Below are 22,922 nucleotides of genomic sequence, written 5' to 3'. Positions count from 1 at the left end.
ACCCCTGGGAGATGGCAAAGGCTCTGGTCCCAGATACTAGTCACCAGGGTCTTTGGTTCAACATCAGGAAATGGTATGAGTTTTATCAGTAGAAATGACAATAAGGACCAGGGGACCTTTCCATCTGCCTGGCAGCAGAGACCTTCCCTATGGGCTGCCTCTCTCATTGAAATATGATCTCCTAGAGAGCGGGGGCAGTTCTGCTTTTCTTTTTGTATCTCAAGTACGGAGGCGGAGTCAAGATGGCGGCGTAGAAGCAGCAAAAGTTCAGACCTCTGAAAACCCTTCCTTACAGATTACAAACTAAATGCTCCTAGGGGACTGAAAATCAAACCCAACAACAGGACAGAGCCAAGGAATCCTCCTGCTGGACTCAACTTAAAAGGTAGGCTCCCCAAAAGCCAGAATTCGAGAACACTTGGGTTTAAGGGGAAGCAGAAGGAAGGTCCCAGCCCCCTCCCCCCACCGAGAGCACTGAGCCTCCAGTGGCAGCAGGAACCTCTGGGTGGGCAAAGGCACTGGTCTAGAGGGTGTACCTTGTGGGCAGAGCTGTGCCAGGCTCAGAGTGTTGAACACAGGCAGTGGGGAAGGAGCTGGAGAGGGAGTGCAGAGTGGGCAGCTTGGCCACAGAGGCAGAGACCCTCCATATTGTTCCAGCCTTCCAGGAGGCTTTGGTCTCAGGGCACATCCAGCCCAACCCAGCTGAACTTAATCCCATCAAAAGTCTTCAAAGGTCAGGGAAGCCCAAGCTCCAACACCCCTCCCTCACGGAATGCTGGACTTTAATCCAAACAAAAGCCTCCAGAGGAGAGGGAAGCTCAAACTCCAACAGCCCTCCCCCACAGACTGCACTGAGAGATCGGACAAAGCTCCAAGAGGGCAGAAAACCCCAAAACCAAAAAAATGAGAGGAGCAAGAGCACAGACAAATATGGGGAGCAAAGAAGGGGTAAATATGAGCAAATAACAGAAAAAGAAGAAAAATTACAATCGACATTTTCTGTACAGGCAACAAACAAAGAACAAATGGAACAGAGGAAGAAGCAAGTAATAAAACAGAAATCCCAGCAAATTGGATACAGGCTTTGGAAGAAATCAAAATGCAATTCAAAACACAATTAAGAGAGGCTGAAGACAATTGGGGAAAGAACTTAAAAACTAAGATAAGTCATTTGGAAACAGAAAATAGTGCCTTGAAAGCCAAATTCAACCAGCTTGAAATGAAAATGAGGCAAAGGAGATGAAAGATGAGGTAAAGAGAATGGAAGATGACCTCCAAAGAAAATCAGGCCAGAAGGAGAAGGATGTAGCTCAAGTACATAGCACATAGTAGGCTCTTTATAAATGTTTTATTCATTTTTGTGTAAAATTAAATAAATGCATTTTAATCAATGCTAAATAAATCGATTCTGTGACTGGGTAAGTCTTTGGCACTTGGTTGATGGTCAAATATCATTTGTAGCCTCCCCAGCTGCCCTTGTACAAAATGCAGCCAAAATATTGGATGTGGGGTTCTGGTTCCTAAAGGATTATTACAAAAATGTGGAATATGGAAATAGGTATTGAGTGATAATACAGTTGCTTGTTGGCTCTGGGAGGGGGAAAAGAAAGAACCTGAATCATGTAACATGGAAGAATACTTAAATAAACATTAAAAAACAAAAAACAAAAATGCACCATGAGCACGCGGTGGTGGGTCAATAAATACTTCCTGAATGAATGACTTGTTCTGGGTGCACCAATGGTGCTAGTGAAGGATGCCTGACCCAGAGTACATACTGAGCATACTGTTGATTGATTACTATATATACAAATGAATGAATGAAAACTTTAAAATGGCGTTTTCCCATTTGCCTCACTTTTTTCCTTCTGATTTTTCACTTTCACCAAAGAAGAGGCCACTAGCTTTCCGGAAAAGGTTAAAAAAGTGGGGATGGGGCGAGTTATGATTCCTAACTGCTTAAAATGACTCGAGGTTAAGTGAAACCAAAGACTTTCCCATTGAAGGGGAAACAAAGCAGTCAAGAAGTCTGGGATTGACCTGAGGGACTCCAGTAATCCTGGATGATTTCTGTTTAGGAGTTAAACTACCAAAGGCGTGAAATAACCCCAACTGGCTGGCAAAAGACCAATCAGCACCACTAAGTCTCCTAGGGGGAAAAGCTCATTACCAGCTGCAATTCCAAAGAGAGACAGCAGGTGGCAGGAGCCACAAAGTATAGAAAATGCTCAGTAGCCATTTAACAGAGGACCAGTAGAGGGTAGCAATAGGTGGGTCAGTGGATCTGCCCTAAGAGCAAATGCAGAACCCAGGCACACAGAAGCCTGCCTATTGCCCCTCTCCCTCCTCTGAAGCAGGCAGTTGCTTGAGAGAACTATAAACCTCTTAGTCAATTAATCAGTGCACATTAAAACAAACAAACACACCTTCTTTCTTAGAATCAGCACTGTGTATCGGTTCCAAGGCAGAAGAGTGGTAAGGGCTAGGCAATGAGGGTTAAGTGACTTGCCCAAGGTCACCCAGTTAAGAAGTATCTGAGGTCTGATTTGAACCCAGGACCTCCTGTCTCTAAATCTGGGCCAGTGCACATTTATTAAGCCCTACTATGTCCAAAGCACTGGACTAAGCCCTGGGGATACAATTTATGGGGAAAAAAGAGTTATTATGATGGAGGAGTTCATTGGAGTGAGCCAGATGGGAAATGAAGGCTTGGACCCCTTGGATCCCTTTCTTAAGTGGAGACTTTGGGAAGAGGTCTTTATTGCACCCTGCACTTAGAAGGGCAGAGGATCCTGAGGCTGCTGAGCAGGTCTGGACACCCAGGCTGATTTCGTCTTTTATTAATTGTCAGGCAAAACCTACTTCTCTGTTGATCATGGTTGTAAGAGCAAAAGCAACAGAACCCAAATAAAACCCTAAATCCACTGATGGGAAAGACTAACAGGGCTTTAAAGGGGCCATTTTTCCCATAGCTTCTCCAACACTCAGCAAATCCTTTTTCTGTCATTTTGCCACTCTGCCTGGAGGTAGAAGGGCAGCCTTGCTTTTACTTCTATTGTTCGGATTAGTCATTTGGAACATTTTTCTTTCTAGTTATAAATAGCCTGAGTCTCCTCCTGTGAAACCTTCTGGTCATATCCTTAGAGTGTTTATCATCTGGGGATGATCTTCTAAAACAAAATTGAATTGGTTCCATCTACATCTCATAGAATATTCCTCCACATTGCTGCTAGTGATCATCGCGGCAATTGCTTTTTATCAGAGAATCCAGGGTTGGCTCCCTGAGGCAATTACATGGCATACTGGATAGGGGGCTCAGCTTGGAGTCAGGAGCTTCAGAGTTCAAATTCGACCCTGCACATTTTAGTAAGTCTCTCTCCCTCCCTCTCTCCCTTCCCTCCCTCATTCCTCCCCCCCTTCTCTCTCTCATTTAATTTCTGACTTAGTTTCTTCAGCTGTAAAATGGGGATAATAGCACCTCTCTTCTAGGATTGTTCTGAGAGTCAAATGAGATGTTTGTAAAACTCAAAGGCATACAGTAGGCATTTAAAAAAATGTTTGTTTCTTTCCCACTGGGGTTAATGTTGGACTGGAACTCTTGAAACAGCAATCGTTATCAAATACTTTTCGATACAGATCTCCTCTCTCTCTGTCTCTGTCTCTCTGTCTCTCTGTCTCTCTGTCTCTCTCTCTCTCTGTGTCTCTCTGTCTCTCTCTCTCTCTCTCTGTCTCTGTCTCTCTCTCTCTGTCTCTGTCTCTGTCTCTGTCTCTCTGTCTCTCTGTCTATCTCTCTCTGTCTCTGTCTCTCTCTCTCTGTCTCTGTCTCTGTCTCTCTGTCTCTCTGTCTCTCTCTCTCTCTCTCTCTCTCTCTCTCTCTCTCTCTCTCTCTCTCTCTCTCTCTCTCTCTCTCTCCCTCTCTTTCTCTTTCTCCCTCCTTCCCTCTCCCTATCCTTCCCCTTTTCTCTCTTTCCCTCCCTCTCTCCCTCTCCCCATCACTGTTTCCTCTCCTTCTCCTCTCTTTCTCTCCCCCTTCCTCTCTCTCTCCCCCTCCCTCTCCCTCTCTCTCTCCCACTGTCTTTCTCCCTCTCTCTCTCTCCCTCTCTCTTTATCTTTCTCTCTCCTCCCTCTCTTTCTCTTTCTCCCTCCTTCCCTCTCCCCCTCTCCCTGTCCTTCCCCTTTTCTCTCCCTCCCTTCCTCTCCCCCTCACTGTTTCCTCTCTTTCTCCCTTTTCTCTCCCCCTTCCTCTCTCTCTGCCCCTCCCTCTCCCTCTCTCTCCCCCCCTCTCTCTCCCACTGTCTTTCTCCTTCTCTCTATCCCTCTCTCTTGATCTTTCTCTCTCTTCCCCTCTCCCTGTCCTTCCCCTTTTCTTTCCCTCCCTCTCCCCCTCTCTCTTTCCTCTCTTTCTCCCCTCTTTCTCTCCCCCTTCCTCTCTCTCTCATCCATCTATCTCCTCTTGATCTAATTATACACATATTATAAATGCATATTATTTCAACTGATCCTCACAATAACTCTGGGAAAGAGGTGCTATTATTATCCCCATTTTACAGTTAAGGAAACCAAGGCAAATAGAGATTAAGTGATTTGTAAAAGGTCACACAACTGTCAGTGTCTCAGGTGGAATTTGAATGCAAGACTTCCTGCCTGTAGGCCCAATGTTCTATCCATTGTGTCATCTGGATGCCAATATTTATTATTTTCATGTTGTTTTCTCCATTAAAATATGGGGTTTCTTGAGGGCCAGGTGTTCTTTACTTATTTTACATTCCAAGAATTTACTATAATACCTAATACACTGGACTGACGAAGCGAAGCGAGGAAGTCAATGTCAGGAAAGCTGGGTGGAATAAATGGCGGGGCGATCCCCTAGCAACTTCCACCCTCACTAACCCTCATCCTGATCTGTCTCTCAATGACAGGGACTGCTTCTGCTGGAGCCCCAGGCCAGGGGAGCTACTCAATTGGAGTGTTAGCTTTAAATGGACAATACTTTTCTACACTACCACTTTGCCGTTATAACCACTAGGCGTCAATGTTTCATTATATATGGCAACAATATATCTAGACATAGGAATAAATCTATATAAATAAACATCATTGTTGTTGTTCAGTTGTGTCACTTCCTGACCCCATTCAGGGTTTTCTTGGCAGATATTGGAGTGGTTGACCATTTCCTTCTCCAGCTCATTTGACAGATGAGGAAACGAGGCAGACAAGATTAAGTGACTTGCCCAGGGTCACATAGCTAACAAAGGTCTGAGGTCGGTAAGATTTTAACTCACTGAGTTGAATCTTCCTGGTCCAGGGCTCCATCCACTGCACCACCCAGCTACCTGTTTACATTACTCTCTTTTCCCCACTGGTATAAGGAAGGACCTAGTCTTCCTGCCTCTACCTAGTCTTCCTAAAGTCCTTCCCAAGCCCCGGTTCCAAGGAGCTAGCTGGGGACTCAGGCCATCACAGGAATGAGAGCTGGGTTCCTCCTTAGGAGCTGAATGTTCCAGAAACTCTTTTAAAATCTGGTTGGGGGAAACTTCCAGCCTTATAAGGAAAAGCAGGATAAATGGATTCTAAATCATGCCCCATTGGAGAGATTTGGGGTTCAGTCCTTAGGAAGAAAGTTTTCTAGATTAAATTGCCAAAGCTGCCCTGCTTCATACTCATCTTGTAAGCCAATGGACACAAAGAACTATCTATCTATATCTGGCTTGTCTGTACTTTTACAGAGAGAAAGCACAAAGCTCAGCTCATAATATGAGAACTGACTGGGACAGCTACTTGGCTCAGTGAATAGAAATCCAGACCTGGAGCTGGAAGGATGTGGGTTCAAATGTGCCGTCAGATACTTACTTCCTGGTGATGTGACCCTGGGAAAGTCACTTAACCCCATTTACCTAGCTCTTGTGTTTCTTGGAGCTGTTACTAGAACAGAAAGCAAGTTATAAAAAAAGTGACTGCAAACCAGTGCTTGTTTTAAAAAACTAAAAAATGCTTTTGTCAGCAGACATTTATTTTTTCTCTTCTCCTTCAGCCCTTATTGAAAAATAAAAACCAAATTCTTATAATAAATAGAAACAGTCAAGCCAAATAAATTCCGGCATTGGCCATGTTCAGAAATGCAGGTCTTGTTCTTCATGGACTTGGAAGGTGGCAACATGATTACTCACTCATTTGTCCTCTGGGATCTTGATGGGTCAGTGCTTTGATTAGAGCTTTGTATGGCTTTCAATGTTGTTAGTCTTGACAATGGGTCTTTTTTTTTAAAAGGAAATATATTTATTTGTTTTTAAATTTTATTTGGTGGTGGTGGTGCTAGGTGGCTCAGTGGATGGAGATGGGGTGTGTGTGTTTATAGGTTCAAATTTGGTCCCATATACTTCCTAGTCGTGTGATCCTGGGCAAGTCACTTAACCCCAATTGCCTACCCTTACAATTCTTCTATCTCAGAACCAATATTTGGGATGGAAATACGTTTTGTGGGATAATACCTGTATAAGCCATATCGAATTGCTTGCCAGCTCCGGGAGATGGGAGTGAGGGGAGAAGAAGGGAGGGAGACAATTTGGATCATGTACCTTTGGAAAACTGATGTGGAAATTTGTTACTACATGTAACTTGCAATAAAGAAATTAAAATTTAAAAAGAACCAATATTGAGCATCAATTCTAAGACAAAGTAAGGGCTAATATATTTTTTAAATTAGCTGGTGGTTTCATCAAAATTCCCAGGTCTCTTTCCTTTTTCCCCTCCATGCCCTAGAGAAGGTGCCAATTCACAAAAGAAAAACAATTCTACGTAAACGATGTCTTTCATGTTCCTGTTTATTGGTTCTTTCTCTGGAAGAGGACACGTGCAAGTTAACTGATCAAACATTGATTCTGCAGCTCCCGATAATGTTCTCTTAGTTCTGCTTGTCTCATCTCATCTCATGGAGTTCTTTCCATGTTTTTAAAAAATTGATCTGCTCATCATGTCTCCTGGCTCGGTAAGAAATCCCATCACACGCAGGTGCCACAATTCCAGGTTTTGGTATCGGATAAATTGTTTTCCTGGTTCCACTGACCACACTCACACCTTCCCAGGTTACTCAAAAGCCATCCTTATTGGTATTTTTATAGCAATTATACTCTGATTTGGTTAGTGATTTCCCAAGGGATGGATGCCTTTTATTTTTCTAGTTTCTAGTATTTTTCTCAATAAAAATAAATGTTGTAAATATTTTTCTAAAAAGAGCTGCTCTCAATAGTTTTGTTCACAGAAACCAATGCGTGGTCACAAAGAAGCAAGTGGAGAAAGGAGGGGAATTGGTTAGCCATAGTTCACTTCCTTCATAGTCCCTGAAAGGTGTCTGTCCTGACACATGGAGAAGCCGCCATGACAGAGAGCAGGCTTTATGGCCCAGCATTCTCTGTTGTCTTCTCCCCGTGGCTTGGGAAGAGAAGCTGCCTCTCATCCACTCGTCTCAGACGAGTGTTCCAAACAGAACAAGAGCCAGAGGAAATGCTTACTTGCTCTTTTCCAGCCATGAAAGAGGTTCAGAGAAGGAACCCAGACTGGGGACCCAGCAGCTCCCTAGAAGCACCTTCTTCTCTCCCCTGTCCCAGAGTCTCAGGAAAGACACAGAGTGCTGGTAGGGGGACCATGGTGCCTGCCAACAGGGCTTCCCTAGAGACTGAAAACGTTGTCCCATCTGTGGTGGACTCTGGATTCGATGCAGCCCAACTCGGGAGGAAGGTTTGCTAGGCTCACCCATTTTGCCGGAAGAGTGTGATGCTGTCTGTCTACATGGACAGCTTCTCATTGCCTGCTACCAGACATTCCTGATATCATGCTCTATGGCTCTGAGAGATTTCACTGATGCTGTCAACAATTATTTGTTTATTTACTTTTAAACCTCATCTTCTGCCATCTATACTAAGAACTGACCCAAGATAGAAAAGTGGTAAGAGTAAGAGCAATGACTTACCCAAGGTCACATAGCTAGGAAGTGGTTGAGGTCACATTTGAACCTCCTATCTCCAGGTCTGGCTTTATGCACTGAGCCATCTAGTTCAACAAGCATTTACTAAGCACTGAGTGTATATATATATATATATATATATATATATATATATATATATATATATATATATAAGACAGAGCATATCTATCTATCTATCTATCTATCTATCTATCTATCTATCTATCTATCTGTCTGTCTGTCTGTCTGTCTGTCTGTCTGTCTGTCTGTCTGTCTATCTATCTAACCAGGGCTTTGCTCACCCAGCATGTGAAGACTGCTTCGGCTGAACAGACGGAAGAAACCAATAAGAAGGTTCAATGGCTGAGATGGCGACGCAGCAAAGCCCTGTGGAGTGCTCAGGGCGTGTTGGAGCACAAAGGACAACACGGCCATCCAATGCAGCTGAGGAAGTCTCCAGATGTAACGACTTTTCGTGCCACTGGACCCAGGCTTCCAACGCTGAGAGAGTGGGACTGTCTCTGTGCACCGACTTTTCCACTTAAAGCTCCTTCACGCACAAGTGTCTTTGTGCACACTCATCTATACACTATAGATGAAAATGCACAAAGACAATCATGATCCTCGGTTACCGAGAGACTACTACTACTACTACTACTATCTATCTGTCTGTCTGTCTGTCTGTCTGTCTGTCTGTCCGTCCGTCCGTCCGTCCGTCTGTCCGTCCATCCATCCATCCATCCATCTATCTATCTATCTATCTATCTATCTATCTATCTATCTATCTATCTATCTATCTATCTATCTATCTATCTATCTATTCTGGAGAAGCAAAGAAAGGAAAAGCTGCCCTCAAGGATCTCACATTCAAATGGGCAAGACAACACACAAACAACTAAAAACATACGAGATTAGACCGAATGTCCCTAAAGTTTTTGTGTATTTTAAAGCTCAGTTTAATAGGAAATCTTTTGTGAGGGTAGAAATGATACGCTGTGGTTCTGTAGTTTTCCTGATTCTTTGCGACCCCATTTGGGGTTTTCTTGGCAGAAATACTATATCGTCACTTAACTCCCCCAGGGTCACACAGCTAATAAATGTCTGAGGCTGGATTTGAATTCAGGAAGATGAATCTTGCTGACTCCAAGCCCAGCTTTCTTAGTCACCCAACAGCCAGAAATTATAAGATTTTGGCAACAAATTGGTTATGTGGGCTAAATAGTAGTGAGGGGTCAGGGATGACCCTGAGATTTTGAGCCTGGGTGCCTGAAAGGATGACTGGCAGATGGTTGGGCCTCTGCCCACCTACCTGGACAGAAAATGAGGGAAATGCCCTTTCGATGATTTCTTGTTGTTTAGCCACATCTGACTCTTTGTGACCCCATTTGGAGTTTTCTCAGCAAAGACACGGAAGTGGTTTGTCATTTTCTCCTCCTGATCATTTTACAGATGAGGAAACTGAGGCTAATAGGGTTTTTAAAAAAGAAAACCCTTCTCTTCTGACTTAGCATCAAGAATGTATATTGGCTCCAAGGCTAGGCAATGTGGGTTAAGTGACCTACCCAGAATCACACAGCTAGGAAGCATCTGAGGCTGGATCTGAACACGTGAAGATAAGCTGTTCTGACTCCAAGCCCAGTGTTCTATCCTCCATGCTACCTAGCTGCCCTTTAGATGATCTCTAGGCTTTTCTAAATTAAGGTTCAAAGCCAAGAGGACAAGGCAGAGAAGTTTGGGCCGCCTGACCTGGGGACCGTTCTCCTCCTTAACATTTCGTTTCCCTCCTGGCTCTTGGAATTCTCGGCTTCATTTGGGTCTTTTGGAACCATTGCGTCCTTCCAGTCTTAGCTCGAGGGCCACTCTCTACTACTCCTCTCCCTTTCCCTCTTCTCCCTAGTTTTTGGTGCTCCTCCCTTGAAATGGCCACATTGATTTTTTTACATAGGTTGGCTTTACCAAGCTGTCTACATGTCGTTACCCCCAATAGAATGGAAGCTCCTTGAGGACAGGGGCTACTGGATTGTTAACAGTGTAACAGTGTAAGACTCAGCACAGTGCCTAGCACATATTCGGTGCTTAATAAGTGCTGCCTGAGGGGGCAGTTTGGTGGCTCAGTGGTTTGAGAGCCAGCCCTCAAGATGGAAGGTCCTGGGTTCAAATCTGGCCTCAGGTACTTCCTAGCTGACCCTGGGCAAGTCACTTAACTCCTGTTGCCTAGCTCTTAGCACTTTTCTGCCTTGGTACCATGGTCAGTATTGATTCTAAGCCAGAAGGTGAGGGCTTTATTTTTTTAAATGCTGGTTGAACTGCATTGAATTGGAATCAGCAGAAGAACAACACAGGACTCTTTTGAACCAGTGGAGCTCTCTAATTTTCTGTCCTTTTATTTATTTATTTAGCAAGCATTTATCTTTATTTTTTTAAATAACACATTTCTACCTAAGTTTCCCAAGGTTATATGACTCATGACTGTCTTCCTCCCTTCTTCCCTCCCCCTCCCAAAGCTGACAAGCAATTCTATCTGGGTTGTATGTGTGTTGTCCTTCTGCCCTCTTTAGAAAAGAACTGATGGGGGTGGAGCTTGGTGAACCAGGCCTGGAGATGGGAGGTCCTGGGTTCAAATTTGACCTAGGACACTTTCTAGTTGTGTGACTGCACTGACCGTTCTTCTGCTTTGGAACCAATACACAGTATTATAAGGGTTTAAAATCTGCCCAGATCTACCCAGGCTAAATCTAGATGACTTTGATTCATGACTTTGTTTCTCTGGAAGGTAGGTGTAAGTAAGTCAGGCATTTGTCCCTAGAAGAGAGCAAAGTTAGGAGATTAACCCCAGACTGCTTCTGACTCTAGAGACCTTTGGGAATCGATTCCCCGTTTCTCTCACCCAAAAAGTCTTCCCATATGGGCAGCTGGGTAGCTCAGTGGATTGAGAGCCAGGCCTAGCGATGGGAGGTCCTGGGTTCAAATCTGGCCTCAGACACTTCCAAGCTGTGTGACCCTGGGCAAGTCACTTGACCCCCATTGCCTAGCCCTTACCACTCTTCTGCCTTGGAGCCAATATACAGTATTGACTCCAAAAGGGAAGGTGAGGGTTTAAAAAAAAAAGTCTTTCCACATTGCTGTTTCCCAGCCCTGCCCTACAAAGACTTCCTTCTGGCTGTGCTTCTGGAGTACTCTGGGCATGACCCACGGCACCAGTTTTCTCCTGGAAGGATGCTATTGAAATCGGACGGATCTGTTTTCCCTTAAAGTTAAATTCGTTCTAATTCCGTGAGGCAGAGAAAGAGAAACTTCTGCTTTTTTCTCTGCCAGCACATGGAAAGCGGAATTTCATAGGAAATGGTCCGCCCTGGCATCCTTGGCTTTAAATCACAACCAGCCCGAGGCCTCCTCTCTAGAACAATCAACACATGGCCTACAAAACCTGTGAACAGCCCGAGCTGGATCACGGAGCAGTTTGGAATGACTTCTCTTAAGAGGACCATCTGTCCTTTCATCTTCACTGTCCCCTTCCCAAATGGCTCACACTTACATCAGACATGGTGAGACTGACCTCTCTCCCTCGCCAGGCCCTGACTTGATGAAAGGATGCTGCGGGAGCCTCAAGAACACCAAATCTTGATCTGGTGCCTTCTTTTCTTTTCTTTTCTTTTCTTTTCTTTTCTTTTCTTTTCTTTTCTTTTCTTTTCTTTTCTTTTCTTTTCTTTTCTTTTCTTTTCTTTTCTTTTCTTTTCTTTTCTTTTCTTTTCTTTTCTTTTCTTTTCTTAATTTTTCTTTTAAAATATTTCCCCATGTTTCCATGACTCATTTTCTTCTCCTCTCCTTTTCCCCTCTCCCCTGAGCCGACAAGCAATTCCTCTGGGTTGTACAAATGTTATCACTTGATACCTATTTCCATATTATTCATTTTTACTATAGAGTGATTTTTAAAGCCCGAACCCCAAATCACACACCCGTATATACATGTGCTGAGTGAGGTCCTATGTTCTTCTTCTGCATTTCTACTCCCATAGTTCTTTCTCTCAATGCGGTTAGCGTTCTTTCCCATAAGTCCTTCAGGAGTGTCCTGGCTTGTTGCATTGCTACTAGTAGCAAGGTCTTTTACAATGGATTTTTTCACAATGTTTCACTTTCTGTGTACGATGGTCTTCTGGTTCTGCTCATTTCACTCTGCATCAGTTCATTGAAGTTCCTCCAGTTCATATAGAAATCCTTCAGATCATCCAGATCATCATTCCTTACAGCACAGTCATGTTCCATCACCAACAGATACCACAGTTTGTTCAGCCATTCCCCAATTGAAGGGCATCCCCTCATTTTTCCAATTTTTTTGCCACCACAAAGAGCACAGCTATGAATATTCTTGTATAAGTCTTTTTCCTTATGATCTCTTTGGAGTACAAACCCAGCAGTGCTATGGCTGGATCAAAGGGCAGACAGTCTTTTAGTGCCCTTTAGTCATAGTTCCAAACTGCCCTCCAGAATGGTTGGATTAATTCACAACTCCACCAGCAATGAATTAGTGTCCCTACTTTGCCACATCCCCTCCAGCATTCATTACTTTCCTTTGCTGTCATGTTAGCCAATCTGCTAGGTGTGAGGTGATACCTCAGAGTTGTTTTGATTTGCATCTCTCTGATTATAAGAGATTTAGAACACTTTTTCATGTGCTTATTAATAGATTTGATTTCTTTAACTGAAAATTGCCTGTTCATGTCCCTTGCCCATTTGTCAGTTGGGGAATGGCTTGATTTTCTGTACAATTGATTTAGCTCCTTATAAATTTGAGAAATGAGACATTTGTCAGAGGGTTTTGTTTTAAAATTGTTTCCTAATTTGTTGCTTCTTTTCTAATTTTGGTTGCATCAGTTTTGTTTGTATTGATGCCTTTTTTTTCTTTAAATATATTTTATTTGATCATTTCCAAGCATTATTCGTTAAAGACATAGATCATTTTCTTTTCGTCCTCCCAACCCCCCATAGCCGACGCGTAAGTCCACTGGGCATTACATGTTTTCTTGATTTGAACCCATTGCTTTGTTGATAGTATTTGCATTAGAGTGTTCATTTAGAGTCTCTCCTCTGTCATGTCCCCTCAACCTCTGTATTCAGGCAGTTGCTTTTTCTCGGTGTTTCCACTCCCATAGTTTATCCTTTGCTTATGAATGGTGTTTTTTTCTCCTGGATCCCTGCAAGTTGTTCAGGGACATTACACCGCCCCTAATGGAGAAGTCCATTACGTTCGATTATACCACAGTGTATTAGTCTCTGTGTACAATGTTCTCCTGGTTCTGCTCCTCTCGCTCTGCTTGATGCCTTTTTTTTTAACATTATTTTATTAGGTCATTTTGTTGCCTTATTTTTTGAGAAGCTTCATGGGGAAATAAAACCTGCTTTGAACCTGGAGTTATAGGACTTGGGTTCAAAATCCAGTCCTACCATTTACTATCAGTATATCCTTGGGCCAAATCACTTGACCTTTCTGGGCCCCAGTTTATTGGCTTTCAAATGAGAGGATGGGGGGGGGAGCAGCTGGGTGGCTCAGTGGATGGAGAGCCAGGCCTAGGGATGAGAGGTCCTGGGTTCAAATGTGGCCTCAGATACTTCCTAGCTAGGTGACCCTGGGCAAATCACTTAACCTCATTGCTTAGCCCTTATGGCTCTTCTGCCTTGGAACCAATACACAGTATTGATTCTAAGATGGAAGGTAAAGGTTTAATAAAATAAAATGAGAGGTTCAGACCAGATGGCCTAGGAGGTCTCTTCTCACTCAAGATCTAAGTTCTATCAATGATTTATAGATCCTAGATCTCAAGTGGGGAGGGGACTTTGGGTCCAGATAGCTTTAGGGCTCTGATGCAGATATGGAAATCAATGGTCAGATCAAGAGAAGTCCTTCTACTAATGTCAACCAGGAATAACTGAGAGGCTTCTGGATGACTGAAAGGAGACTCAGCTAGGAGAAGATGCTACTAGAAAATGGCATCACTGACCACACCAAAGGGACAACCTTGCCAGCATTAGATGAAAGTAATATTCATGACTTGGGACCGATAGACTGCCAAGTCAGGAAGACTCATCTTCCTGAATTCAAATCTGGCCTCAGACACAGACTAGCTGTGTGATCCTGCATAAATCATTTCATTCTGCCTCAGTTTCCTCATTTGTAAAATGAACTGGTGAAGGAAGTGACAAACCACTTTAGCATCTTTGCCAAACCCCAAATGAAGTCACAGAGAGTCAGACACAATTGGACAATCGTGATCATGATAATAGGATGTCAGGCCAGTCATTTCTTAATTTTCCACTTGGCTGTATCCTTTGTCCGACTCTACTCCCCCCCCCCCATCCTTCCCATCCCTTTTCCCTCCCCTCCACCTTTCAGTTCTTTTTATGTTTCTTCCCCTATTACACTATAAATCTCTTAAAGGCAAACTACCTTTATTTTTTGTATTTGTATCCCCAGAGCTTGGCATAGTGCCTGGCACATAGTAGAATCCTAAAAAATGTTTTTTGACTGACTGACTTTGTAAGAGAAATTCAAGGTTTATTCCATAGGCAATATAGGATGATATTCATTTTGGATGAGTCAAGTCAACACAAATTTCTTAAACACCTACTATGTGCCAGGTCCTGTGCTAAGCAGTGAATGAGATTGGGATATTGAGGGGCTTTAGATTATTGTGATTTTACTGTTGAAAAATGCTTAATTGATTTTTCTTTGTGTAGGATAATAATAATAATATCTAACATTTATATAGCACCTACTATGTACCAGGTCCTTTGCTAAGCACTTTACAAGTGTGATCTTATTTGATCTTCATAACAACTCTTTGAGGTAGGTGCTATTATTATCTCCAATTTCAGATGAAGGAACTGAGGCAAACAAGTGACTTGTCCAGGATCATGCCATGTGTAAATGTTTGAGGTCAGATTTGAACTCAGATCTTCCTGACTTTGGGCCCAATGTTTTGTCCCCTGAGCTACATTTAGAATCTAGAAGTAGAGCTGGAAAGGATCATCTAGTCCAAATGCCTTATTGTGTTGAGAATGAGTCCTACAAAAGTTTAATGATTTTTCCCAAAATCATAAAAGTGGTTTTAAGAGAGACAGGATTCAAACACAGGTCCTCTGATTCCAAGGACAGTGAGGTGGCAAAGGGGATAGAATTCCAGGTCTGGTGCCAAGAAGACTCTTGTTCCCCAGTTTCAATGTGGCCTGAGATAGCTACTAGATCCGTGACCCTGGACAAGTCACTTAACCCCTTGTGCCTCAGTATCCTCATCTGTAAAATGAGCTGGAGAATGAATTGGCAAACCACTCCAGAGTCTTTGCTAAGAAAACCTCAAATGGGGTCACAAAGAGAAGGAGGAGAGTGAACAACAACCTCTGATTCCAAATCCAGTGAACTCTCTGTTGCGTAAGGCCATGCTGATTCTCTAATGAAGTCCTTCTGGGTGGCGGCTCCAGCCAACGATGTACTGACGTTGTCACGGACGTCTCTGTCCATTTTATAGAATCTATTTCAGAAATTGGGAGATAGAAGAAAAACTATGAATTTGCCGTTAAAAAAAATCCTGAACAAATGCGCTTCCTTAGGAGAGATGGGAGTTCTGGGCAATGAACATAAACATTAATGATTTGGAAGAGAAAAAGGCCAGCATGTCTCCCATCCGCATTTTCCACTGAAATCCATTCCAGCTTCTCTTCTTGTCTTTCAGGGCTAACCTCGGGAATCTTGGAGTTTTGCATCAGAGAATTGCAGGGTTAGACTTGGGTGGGACTTGAGAAATGGAAGCCAGAGCTTTAGGAACCCACCTAAGGCTCCGCAGGTAGATCTTCCCTGGACCAGGACCAGATTCAGCCTCTCTGACTCTAATGCCATCACTAATCTCACTGAACTATAGAACCGGAGAGGAACTTGTCCTCACATGACTTTGCCACTCCAAAAGGCAACTGCGAGATGCAAAATAGCATTTGAGCCAAACTTGAAAAGAGGATGGATGCTCTGTTTTAAAGAATCCATGCCTAGCTGGATGACCCTGGGCAAGTCACTTAGCCCCAACTGCCTGGCCCTTATTGCTCTTTTTGCCTTGGAACAAATACATAGTATTGACTTTAAGACAGAAGGTAAAGGTTTAAACTTAAACTTAAAATTAAATTTAAAATCAAAATTAAAATTAAAAAATAAAATTTTAATTTAGAATTAAATTGAAAATTTAAAAATACATATTTTAACTTAATTTGTTTATTTAATAATAAATTTCAATCCAAGTTTTCTGAAATTATAGGATATGTGTTGTCTCCCTCCCTTCTTCCTTTCTCCCTCCTGGAGCTGACAAGCGATTCGATCTGGGTTATCCATGTATCATTATGTAAAACCTCTTTCCGCGTTATTCTAAAGGAAATATTTTTAAAAGGAGCCAAAGTGATGAGCGTGAGGGACTGCTACATCACCAGGCAGCTTCTGTCTAGACCCCGTGGAGGGGAACAGCCGCAGTTCCTTGGCAGAGATGACCTATGAGTGAAAAGACTTTTAGGAAGTGCTCACTTTGCTTTAGACACTGGACTAAACATTAGGCAGAGAGAAAAGTCAACCAGTTCCTGCTTTCCTTAAGCCCACATTTTATTGGGTACAAATAACACCTTGTGCAGGGTGGGAGAAAGGGTCCAGCGGCCGAAGGAGTTTAGCTACAGGGCGGCTGGCAAGCCTCAGGAGTCCTTAAGGTACATCATCATCATCATCATCATCATCATCATAATCATCATCATCATCACTGGAACATTTACATCTACTGCCTGCCATGCAGCACTTAGAGAGCTCCATAGAGTGCTGGACCTGGGATCAGGAAGATCTGAGTTCAAGTCTGCCCTCAGACACTAACTAGGCAAGTCTGCTTGAATCCACTGGAGAAGTAGATGGCAAACCATCCAATATCTTTGTCAAGAAAATCCTATGGATGTCCCAGCCCATGGGATTATGGACAATTGGACATGACTGGACTACAGCAATACACCAGGCACTGTGCCAAGTGCACTTGGTCAAGCATCATCTCATTGGATCATCGCAATGCTGTGATTCTGAATAGTGACAGGGCGGTCCCCCATTTTACCAGAAGGATCATAATTGGTGACTCCCTGCTCATCAAATTATGCTAAATGACCCTGAAAAGGGGCAAAGAAGCTGGAGGGGCCAGTCACACCCACTGCTGAGAAAAGGGGAGTAAGCCTGGGGGCTGGAATAGAGCCCCAACTTTACTCCAGATAAGTATCCAGGTAGGAGGAGGAAGTGAAAAGGAAACAGAGGCAGCTGGATGGTACAATGGATAGAGCGCTCAGCCTGGAGTCAGGAAAACGGGAGCTTAAATTCTGCCTCAGACACCTACTTAACCTCAGTTTCCTCAACTGTAAAATAGGGATAATAATAGCACCTTGCTCCCAGGGTTGTTAAGAAGATCAAATGAGATTTTTATAGGGTGCTTAACCCAGTGCCTGACACATAGTAGGTGCTCTGTTGATGCTAGCTATTATTATTATTAAATAACTGGGAGATGCTGATTCTTTGACATTGGATCTATGGAGCCCTTGTCAATGTGTGGCCTGGCTTCCCTGTGTCTGAATTCTTCATAAGTTGAGAGGTTCATTATAGCCTTATAGGACAGCTAGTAAATTGAAGAGAAAGGGGGACCATCTTGTTGGTAATGGGCCATCCCTCTGGGAATATTTCCCATTTGTTCAATTATTTCAGTCTTGTCAAACTCTTTGTGACCCCATTTGGGGTTTTCTTGGCAGATACTGGAATGGTTTGCCATTTCCTTTTCCAGATCATTTTACAGATGAGGAAACTGAGGCAGACAAGGTTAAGTGACTTGCCCAGGAACCCACAAATGTCTAAAGCAAGACTTGAATTCAAGAAGATAAGACTTCCAGACTAAACACCCTATATCTGATTTATATTGTATGCCCCTAGTTGTTGACATGTTCTCTCCCTTATTCAACGTAAGTAGGGTCTGGGTTTTTAATTTTATATCCCCGGTGCTTAGCGCAGTGTCTGGCATATAGCAAGTGCTAGTAAATGTTTAGTTCTGGCATTGGTAGCATCCTTGTGTTTCTTTTCTATGGCATTGCTATGGCAATTATGCTGGCCCAATCAAAGTCTTCCAGGAAGCTATTGTACGCTTCTAGCCCTTCTACCCTGGGAATTAAGTGTTCGAAATGCAGGTAGGAACCAGCCTAAGCCTGTCCCTGAAATAGCCTTGGCTTTCTTCCCTTCCAGAGCGCATTTCTTTCTGGCATCCTGTTTTCCTCCCTCACAGAAGAGATGGAAAATAGGTCCAAGGTTCTAGCCTCTATCTGGGAGGTCTGTAGTTTGTAGAGTCTATAGGAGATATCTCTGACCCCTTTTTTTTGCCTTTACACGCTGCCATATGGCTCTAATCCTCGCCTGACCTTACAGAGGTCTCTGCAAGGGGAAATCCTTCTCTTTTCCTATCTCTAGATCTGGGCACCAAGTAACACAGTAAGTGGATTAGGCTTCATCTCAGGACCAGCTTCAGAAGAGTGTAAGAGTGTGGGCCTTAGAGACCAGGAATGCTGATGACCCGAAAACAAATGGGGAACATCCACATGAGGAATACGAGGGAAAGAGCAGCAGAGAGAATTCACTGGCCCAGAGCAGTCAGCTCTGGTGTTCTGTTACAGATTCTCACTTGGATATGGCTGACTGGAGAACTTTAGAGTTCATAACTGGGGAATTCTGACCCCCCAGAATGGTTTTGTGATTACTGGACAAATGTACATTGCCCTATTATGGCTTTGCCAGCAGAGACGAGGATTTTGTTACTCACCGTAAACTCGAGTAAGGTTTCTCATTGTGAAGACCAGGAAGGGTTGGTGAAAGAAAAGACCTCAGAGCTGAGTGAACGAGGCACTATATACCCCTCTGCATTACTTGTTGCATGGAAGAATCTGTAGACAAAAACACTGCTTCTGGGGCTTAGCAGGTAGAGAAGAAGAACTGAAGAGCCTAGGAGACGTAGCAAAACTTGAGAGATTTCTGAAAATCCTAAGCTAAGGATCTCGGCTCTTTTTTAATGTTTTGAAAACTTTCCTTCTGTCTTAAAATTGATATTATGTATTGGTTACAAGGCAGAAGAGTGATAAGGTGTAGGTAACTGAGGTCAAGTGATTTGCCCAGGGTCACATAGCTAGGAAGTATCTAAGGTCACATTCGAACCCAGGATACCTCCCATCTCCAAGCCTGGTTCTCTATCCACTGGGCCACCTAGCTGTCCCCTTAGCCTTTTAAAAAAGAATCTTAACATTACCCCAGTGAAGTTATCAGTAAAGTCTGAAACTGAAGGTGTTAGAGGCTATAATTGCTAGCCAAGGTGCCCCGTGAAGAGCTGGTCTGATAAACGTATGAATTAGCTGAGCTTAGAAGTGGAGCCATCTATTCAATACTAATCATTGCCAATCATCAAACTCAGTAAGTTCTTAAGAAAGAGGAAGGCTATTTGAGACCTTCAGTTTCAGAGTTGCAAGTGATCTTGGCCACACATTCTTCCTATACATGTATGTTACTATTAGTGTATTTTAAATTTGTACTTGCTCTCTCTCACAGTTATTACATGCATTGGTTGGGGGAATATGACCCAAGTCTAAGAGTATAATGCTACATAATCATTATTTTTGCTTTGTCTTTATAGTAAATGCTTTTAATTAAGAGTAAACTAAGTCAGAGGGATATCTAGGTGGCTCAGTGGATTGAGAATCAGAGCTAGAGAGGGGAGGTCCTGGGTTCAGACACTTCTAGCCAGGTGACCCTGGGCAAGCCACTTAATTACAATTGTGTTATGTTGTAGGTAAAAGGTCTATGTAGGTGTCAAAAGGTCAACAGTTACAGGATAATCCAAACAGCAGTAAGATGTGATGAACAAGCAGTCAAATCCACAGGAAAAAGCTAATTCTCCTCAAGTCCACCCAGAGGGAAAAAGGCACAGCCCTTAAGTTTAACTGCCTCTCTTCAACAGCAGCTGCTCTCCTCAGAATTCCAGAATTCTGCCCTGCAAACTCACACACATTTAACTTTTACCTATAACAGTTGGAACCAATACTTAGGACCAATTCCAAGAAAGAAGGTAAGGGTTTTTATTAAAAAAAAAAAAGAATAAATAAAGTCATCTGACAGAGTCCAATAAATAGGAATTATACCAGTCTGGTAAACCCTGTATACAGTAATAGTAGGAATAGCCTACTACTAGCCATTGCTAGAACCCATGAGTAGTATTTGTGGAAGCTGCACCTTCTAGGGAATCCCAACCAACCTGTCAGTGTGTTGCAAGTTGAGATGAAATGGGTCCATTGAGAGAGTATCATATCCGATGAACAACTCAAGACTGAAAAGTAAACATTTAGAAAAAAAACAAAGCTTCCTAATGCCAAAAGGAGTGACTAACAAATAGCAAAATTCTACTTTCCCCTAGAGAGAGGAGGGAAGGGGAAGAAGGTCAACCTTCACAATGTCAGCAGCACAGTTCCCAATGACCGCATCCACATCATCCCTTGGCCATCTCCATGCCAGCTCTGACTTCTGACTGCTCCCTGAAGTAGCCATGCCTTGGTGACTTCTTCCAACAGCCAGTTGGGGTGCTTCCTGGCAACCTGTTTCCTTCCTCCAAATCTGATTCCATTATGAGTCTTGGATAGGCTCTAGAACTTGGAGAACCCTGTGTAAAGTCAGCATTTAGTTCTTCTTTCCCCAGTGCTTCCTAGGGCAGTACCCCTATGCATGGGGCCAAAACAGGCTACACATTAAAAAAAAGGCCAAAGTCACTTCTCCAGGGGAGGAAGTACTGATGAGGAGGATATTGGGAAATACCTTGTGTTAGAGGTACCATTTGAGCTGAGCTTGAAGGGAGTTACGGAATCTATAAGGTAGAAATGAAGAGGGAGAGCCTTAGAGGCACAGGATACAGCGTATGCAAAACAAACAAACAAACAAACAAAGCAGACATAGATAGAATGTCATGAATAAGGCCGGTTTGGCCTGAGAGTCAGGAGTCAGATTATGAAATATTAAATTATAGTTTAAAAAAACGAATTATAAAGATGATTAAATACTAAACAAGAGTTTGTCCTTTATTCTAGAAGCAATAGGCAGCCTCCAAAATGCTTTAATCAGAGGAGTGGCGTAGTCTCATTTACCTGGCATCTGTGTGGATGAGGTTTAGGGAAAGGATGAATATAGGAAAATTAACTCAGTTCAAATCTGGCCTCAGACACTTCCCAGCTGTGTGACCCTGGACAAATCACTTAACCCTCATTGCCTAGCTCTTACTACTCTTCTGCCTTGGAGCCAATACTTGGTCTTGATTCCATTCAGAAGGTAAGGGAGAGAGACAGAGAGAGACAGAGACAGAGACAGAGACAGAGAGAAGGAGAGAGAGACAGAGAGAGACAGAGACAGAGACAGAGAGAGGGAGGGACAGAGAGAGAGACAGAGAGAGAGAAGAGAAGAGAAGAGAAGAGAAGAGAAGAGAAGAGAAGAGAAGAGAAGAGAAGAGAAGAGAAGAGAAGAGAAGAGAAGAGAAGAGAAGAGAAGAGAAGAGAAGAGAAGAGAAGAGAAGAGAAGAGAAGAGAAGAGAAGAGAAGGGAAGAGAAATGAATTCCGTGACTTCTCTCAAGGTTCTCCCTCACTAGCTCTTGGATGGAGAGGCTGAAGCCCCTTTTGTTTCACTTTTTATAGTGGTGAATTGCCTCTCAGAATTCTAGCATGTCATCATCTTCTTGTAGAGATGGGAAGGATGGGAAACAAATCTAAATTCATGGGGCTGCTAGGTGGCTCACGGGACAGAGTGCCAAGGCTGGAGATGGGAAATCCTGGATTCAAATGTGACCTTAGACATTTCCTAGCTGTGTCACTCTGGGCAAGTCACTCTTCTGCCTTGGAACCAATACATAGCGTTGATTCTAAGACCCAAGATAAGGGTTTAAAAACAATCTAACTGCAAAAATCCCCACCAATAAAAAAACAAATCCAGATTCTTTCTAAAACCAGTCCAGGTCCTGTCTCCAGCTCCACCCACTCAGAAGTAGAGCATTCAGTGTACAGGTATGATGTTATCTCCTGCTCGCCCTCTCTTTCCCAACATGCTCTCTTCCAGGCCAGAGAACAAGCAAATTCTTCCTCCTGGGGCTGAGTTCCTGGGGCTGTTCAGACCTGCCTTGAAACTCCCCATTGAGCAGAGAGGCTCTGGTTCCTGAAGATTTCATTTACTCTGGTTCCTCTTAGCTCATCTCCTTCCTCTGGGGAAAGAATGAGTCAGTGGGTAAGAGCCTGTGGCTTCAGGCACTAAACAGTTCTGTAGCCAAATGCTGACAGGACTAAACCACTCCCTTTTTAGCTCTGATGGGGAAACATATTGTTCCCCATGGAAAGGTCTCCTGGACTGGGAGGCTTGGATGGACCAGCATAAAATGTGAGGAAGGGAGCCCTCTTCTCTCTATCTCCCTTCACCTGCACTGATGGATTATGTTTCTGATTCAGTAAGAGACGTGCCTGCGTGTTTGCCATCATCTGATTGATTTGTGTTTGTGGCCTTCTGGGTATTCGTTTTCTTTGGTGTTGGGCCAGCTCCGCGTGGAGATCTTTCTGGACCTCGCTACAGACTCCTTCCCCCACCTCCCACCCCATGGCAGTAGCAGCTGTCTTCTCCCTCTCACTTAATCATTGGGCCTTTAATCACAGTTGCCCTGGAGTTGCTCCTGCGTCAGTGAGATCTCATATTACTGTTTAACTCTTGTAGAGTGATTTAGCTTTTCCAAGGGCTTATGTCAGATAGTCACTAGTCCGACAAGCATTTATTAAAGGACTACGATGTGTCAGGCAGAGGTCTGAAAGAAAGACAAAAATGTAATCTGCCATCTCAAAGAACTCACATTCTAATGGGGGTTGGTG

The 22,922-nt window shown here is 43.3% G+C and overlaps 1 long non-coding RNA gene across 1 annotated transcript; it reads left to right on the top strand.

Annotated features, from left to right (window-relative positions):
- Positions 1-196: 196 nt before the first annotated feature.
- LOC130455426 (uncharacterized) lies at positions 197-1,422 on the top strand. Its single transcript, XR_008913382.1, has 2 exons — positions 197-385; positions 1,008-1,422. It is a non-coding gene; the product is annotated as an uncharacterized LOC130455426 (long non-coding RNA).
- The last annotated feature ends 21,500 nt before the right edge of the window (positions 1,423-22,922 follow it).

Source organism: Monodelphis domestica, chromosome 7 (genome assembly GCF_027887165.1).
Source record: "Monodelphis domestica isolate mMonDom1 chromosome 7, mMonDom1.pri, whole genome shotgun sequence".
Taxonomy (NCBI): Eukaryota; Metazoa; Chordata; class Mammalia; order Didelphimorphia; family Didelphidae; genus Monodelphis; species Monodelphis domestica.
This window is presented reverse-complemented; position numbering and strand designations above follow the sequence as displayed.